Here is a 6,029-nt window from a genome sequence, read left to right as displayed (position 1 = left end):
TGGTGGCTTTATTATCCCTGATATCTAATATCACATCCTGTTGTGTCATGGAGCTGACTGGTTTCTCTAAGGAAAATCAGGATTTCACAATGTAAGCCTCAATATTATACATACTGATTTAGCTAATTCTTATTACAGTGATTTTAAACAGAAAAATATTGTAGCATCCAACACGAGCTTTCCAAACATATCAGAGAGAAAGATGCCTCCTCTGAAGGGTTTATATCAGATCTCATAGAATTTAGTGGTATTTAACATGCCACTGAGGACCCTCAGCTCCTACAAAACATTTTGAACAGAATCTTACTGCTTTAATTTGGTTTATGTGATCAGGTTTTGGTAGTCAGGGAATTTCAGGGGTGTCCCTATGCTGGACAGAGCCAGGGCGAGCTGACTCTAAAATGAACCCTCTCCAGAACAAAGCTGAGCCCCATCAATGATGCTGGTGGTGCCTCTGTGATAATGTATTTAACAAATGGCAAAAATTACTGGGCAGCAGTTGTGAGAGAGGAACAAGAAAAATGTGAAGGAAACAGCCCTGCAGACACTCAGGTCAGTGGAGAAGGAGGGGCAGGAGGTGCTCCAGGTGCTCTAGCAGGGACTCCCCTGCAGCCCATGGTGCAGCCCAGGGTGAGGCAGCTGTGCCCCTGAGACCATGGAGAGGTACCTGGGGGAGCAGAGATGCTCCTGCAGCCCATGGAGGTCCCTGAGGGAGCAGAGATGCTCCTGCAGGCCATGGAGGTCCCTGGGGGAGCAGAGATGCTCCTGCAGGCCATGGAGGTCCCTGGGGGAGCAGAGATGCTCCTGCAGGCCATGGAGGTCCCTGGGGGAGCAGAGATGCTCCTGCAGCCCATGGAGGTCCCTGGGGGAGCAGAGATGCTCCTGCAGGCCATGGAGGTCCCTGAGGGAGCAGAGATGCTCCTGCAGCCCATGGAGGTCCCTGAGGGAGCAGAGATGCTCCTGCAGGCCATGGAGGTCCCTGGGGGAGCAGAGATGCTCCTGCAGCCCATGGAGGTCCCTGAGGGAGCAGAGATGCTCCTGCAGGCCATGGAGGTCTCTGGGAGAGCAGAGATGCTCCTGCAGCCCATGGAGGTCTCTGGGAGAGCAGAGATGCTCCTGCAGCCCATGGAGGTCCCTGGGGGAGCAGAGATGCTCCTGCAGCCCATGGAGGTCCCTGGGGGAGCAGAGATGCTCCTGCAGGCCATGGAGGTCCCTGGGGGAGCACAGATCCACCTGCAGCCCGTGGGGGACTCCAGATGGGAGCAGGTGGGTGTGCCCTGGAGGAAGCTGCAGTCTTGGAGAGCTGATGCTGGCTCCTGGCAGGAATGAGAGCCTGTGGAGTGGAGCCCACGCAGACACAGGTTTTCTGCAGGGCCTGAGACCCTGAGGAGGAAGGAGCAGCAGAGACAAAGCATTATGGACTGACTGAAACCACTACTGCCCATTCCCTGCACCACTCAGGGAAAGGAGTTTACTAATTGGGAATGAAGGAGTGAGGTTGAGCCTAAGAAGAAGGGCGGGGTCAAGAAGATATTTTTAGTTTTGTCTTTGCTTCTCACTACCTACTCCATTTCCAGTTGGCAATAAAGTAAACTAATTTCCCAAAGCCAAGCCTATTTTTCCCATGACAGTAACTGGTGAATATCGTCCCTATCTTTATCTCAACCCATGACCTTTTTTGCCTTTTTCTTTCCCCTTGTTCTTTTGAGGATGGGGAGTGGGAGGGTAGCTTGGTGGACCTCTGGCAGGTAGCCAAGGTCCTCCTTTAGACCTTAGGCAAGATACTCAGAGAAAAATAAGAAGCCAAAACAAATACATTTGAATTTATAGCAGTTAAGGGGAGAAAAAAACCCCTATGTAATTCTGTAAAAAGCAAAAGAAAAACACTGTTACTGAAAATGCAGTAATGATTCTAGATTTTAAGTAGACTGATAGGTGCAAAGACCTTACTACCATTCAAACACACTGAAAATAAAATCAGCTTTGATCATGGTGTTCAAACACAAGTAAATCAAATGTGAATATGAAAAAAATTATCCAAAATTCAATGATTTGTGGTAACATACTATCTCAAATGCATCATCAAAGCCTTTAATGATCTGGGAACTACTCACTTCTTTCAGAATATTTTTGGGAATAAAGACATCCCAATTGATATGAAATGAAATACTATAGTTAGAGTGAAAGGGACTGCAGGGTTTGTTTGGAAACTGAGCATGAGATCAGGGAGCACTCACAAACTCAAACACAGAGTGGCATTCCTACTGCTTTCACTGACTGTGAGTAAAATACAGCAGTCCAGAAGGTGCAACTAATGAAGGATTTCAAACAAGTAGATGATTGAGCCCTACTATAAGGTGCTGTGCAGGCAAATGCTCTACCTAAACATGTAAATTTGCTATCAGTAGCAAAACTATGTGTTACTCTCACTGATCAATTTGGTTGACTTAGTTTATGTTCTGGGGGGTTAAAAGTTTGTACAGTTAACAAGAATTAAGGATTGTATGGTACTTTTATGCTTTGTAAATAACAGGATTGGCTCCCTGCAGAAGACCTGAGGATCATAGTCCTGTGGGTGACATTCCCCAGGCAATGACACAGGGGCACTCCGAGAATTCAGAAAGGTGAAAAGGAGATTAAATATTATCCCAAGTAGGAAACACCACACTGCAATGTGGAACTGGACTGGTAACACTGCTACTCTGGAGATCATTGTTGGTGACATCCCAAGTTAGTCTTTATTTTAAAGGTAACCACAAAACTTTTTACAGTTGATGGGTCTTAACTGAGGCTAAATGGAAGAGGAAATTAAAATCTTCAGTCTACTGAAGCAAGTGAAACAGTGACGCACTGAAGCAGCAACAGGTAAGAACTAAGTGAAACTAAGCTTTTTGTAGAGGATTTGTGGTAACAGTGTGCCCTCATCGATGGGCAGTGGATGGATGTCTGTCTCCAAGAAGATGCAGAACTTTCCCTAGAGGTGGTACCTGGATTTCTTTGTGACAGACACACAGCTTGTGGTTTACATCAGAGTCAACAGAATGAATACCTTCACCAACCTTGACCATGGCATTGGTATGAGCTGTGAAATGGCTTTTACAGTGGAACTGGTGCCTGGCACTCCTGTTCAATTCTGCAGAGCTCTGGTGAACCTGTGTGAGACTGAGAATTTTCAGAAAGAAAGACAAGCACAAGAATTCTGAACAGTATTTAGTGATTTATTCAGATAAGTTAAAATGGGCACAGGGTTGACCAGAGACTGATCACAGACTATCAGGGACCAAGAGATTCTCAAAGGTTTACCAGGACATTCACTAACAGGGATAAGCTGCTGGAAGGACTGATGCTTTCATATGTTCCCCCTAAAGAGACATTTAAGGGCTTGAAAACTGCAGTGGAAGTCCTAAATAAAAAATTCGGCCTATCAACAAGTTTGGCTAAAACCAGACATTTAAAATGAAACTGTCTCCAGTGTCCTTGAAGAAGTCACTGGATATACTATTTCCAAGGAAAAAAATCCCTGGGAACTATTTAATCTTAAGATCTGATCAACAGTTGCAAATTTGAGTAAGCGGCTCAGGAGTACTGCACAAATCACTTATGAAAAAGAGACAAAAGTCATCTTGGAGAGCAAATGTTCTTCACATGTTGGTGAAGGTAGCATGAGCTGGTCAGACCAGCCAGGGCCAGAAGAAATGTGAGTAGGAGATTTCAGTGCAGATGCTCAGTTCAGAGAGAGCTGCAGCAGCTCAGCTCAGCTCGCTCTCCCAGAGCACTGCGTTTTACTGGCAGGTCCCCACCAGCCCATCAAGTTTGCTGAGCACACTGGAAATCAACTTCTGTCTCAAAGAACAGAGGAAGTGACTAGAGGATGCCAAATGCAACTTCTGTTTTTAAATAAAGAGGAACTGGTTGAAAATCCAGAAAGTAAAGGTAGTTTATTTGAAAGTGTGATGGAATTATTTTGTTGCAAGAAAAAAACCAAAAAACTTGCAATAAGGAAAAAAGCAGACTTTAGAAAACTCAGTGAACAAAAAGGTAATGTCTTTTGAGATGGTAATCTCAAGAATGAAGACTGCTGAGAATAACTGGAAGCAAATGTATTAAAACTCAAGAAACAAATTTTCTCTATAAGAAGAAAAGATAAGAGTATAGTATGAAAAATTTTGTCAATAAGATTATTCCAGCCAGAAATTAACACCTTTAAGTAAGCAGTTGTGTGCACCAACCTGACTAGGATTAAAAAAACACAAACAAAAAGAGAATAGTCATTATATATAGGCAGTGACACAGGTCAGTAAAGCATCAAACTAGGGGCAGAAATATCTGAACCAGGGTTGATTTTATATGAGCACTAATTCTGATCACGGAAACTCATAAACAACTGGAGAAGGCTACACATAGTGCCCGTGTTCCCGGGTAAATCTGCTCATTGTTGCAACTGCCTGAAGGGTCAGCTGGAGAAACTGTAAACTGCACAACATCCTACACATATCATTATCTATCTATCTATCCTACACATATCATTATCTATCTATCTATCTATCTATCTATCTATCTATCTATCTATCTATCTATCTATCTACCTATCTACCTATCTATCTATCTATCTACCTCCATCCTGGGAGGGATGCTGGGAGGGAGTGCATATGGGTGTAATAATAGCCTAGGGTTTGAAAAAACCCTAGTGAGCAGTGTGCTCACTTTATTTTACATACATGATTTAAACCAATATGATTATAACTTCAAAGACCTCAACTAAAGTTCCAGGAGTTCAGACTTTTATCTATGATCTTCATTTAGAAAGTGAAGTTGAAGTTGAATCAATGGTCTGCAAACCATTGACTCTCAAACTCATTAATAAACACAGAATAATTTTGTTGTATGGTATCCTTTCTGGTACTAAATTAAAATCCTGTAAGTACTGAAGTACTTTCATTGTTCATTTCTAATCACAGGTCTGCTCAGTTACATTGCCTTTTTTGTGTCAATACTTTCTTTGTAATTGTCTTGCTTTTTCTTCTCTTTTGCCAACCCTATAACTGAAAACTATGAGGCAGATGATAGCAGTATTATTATATGATATTAATTATATTAAAAGAATAGGAATACTCCCTAAATTACTGTTATTCTGAGCATCTGAGTTTTTAGCTTGTGGATTCTCACATCTGTGTCTTACTGAAAATATATTCAGGTGGTGGTGTGTCTAACAAGAAAATTTACCTGAGAATCATCTGAGAAAAAAATCGTCCTGCCTTATTTAAAGGTGTACTTTAACTGCTGATATCAAAAGTAAACAGACAGTACCAGCCAACAGCCGTACCATCTGGTTTATGTGGCAATGGGCAAGATAAACCACGTTTTTTATTAATGTCTTTTCACAGCTTATTTATAAACCATTGTGGGGTGTGACAGACAAGGGCTCTTAAGAAATCCAACAACTGGCATTAAGAAGAATTGAGGAATGAGATCAGATTTGTAGGCTGTGACTGTGCCTAGACTGAATCATGTCGGTGATATGAGCAGGGAGGCCTTATCATAGATTCTGGAGGTGGTGTGAGCTGCTCTTTATTGCAGGGAGCCCCGTGTTGGCACCATGGGGCACCTCCGTGGGCTGAGGCTTTGTGTCTCCGCAGTTACATGTCAGTGGGATCCTGAAGATGCCATTGATGCTAAAGTAGAACTGGGTCTGTAGTTCTCTAGAAATTTACTCAAACATAACAGAGCACTGAGTTTCCTTCTGTTGCTACTGGTCTCCTTTCAGCTGTCACCACTGCTCCAAGATTATTACTGAGAATGCAGCAAACAGCCTTGAAAAATAAATGGCACAAGGGATCAGGGTGTCACGTGCTTTTTTTTTTTTTTTTCTTATACACAAAATTATTCACTTTAACATTGCTTAGCGTTAAAGATAGAGAGCCCTTCCCACATCAGTAATTCCCCAACAGCTAACAGGAAGAAAATGCTTGGCAGCGATTTCGACACAGGTAAAATTTTAAACGACTCAGAAGCACTTGGATCCTAAGATC

This window comes from Cyanistes caeruleus, chromosome 1 (genome assembly GCF_971803275.1).
Source record: "Cyanistes caeruleus chromosome 1, bCyaCae1.hap1.1, whole genome shotgun sequence".
Classification (NCBI taxonomy): Eukaryota; Metazoa; Chordata; class Aves; order Passeriformes; family Paridae; genus Cyanistes; species Cyanistes caeruleus.
The sequence above is the reverse complement of the archived record's forward strand: the minus strand, read 5'-3'. Positions refer to the sequence as shown.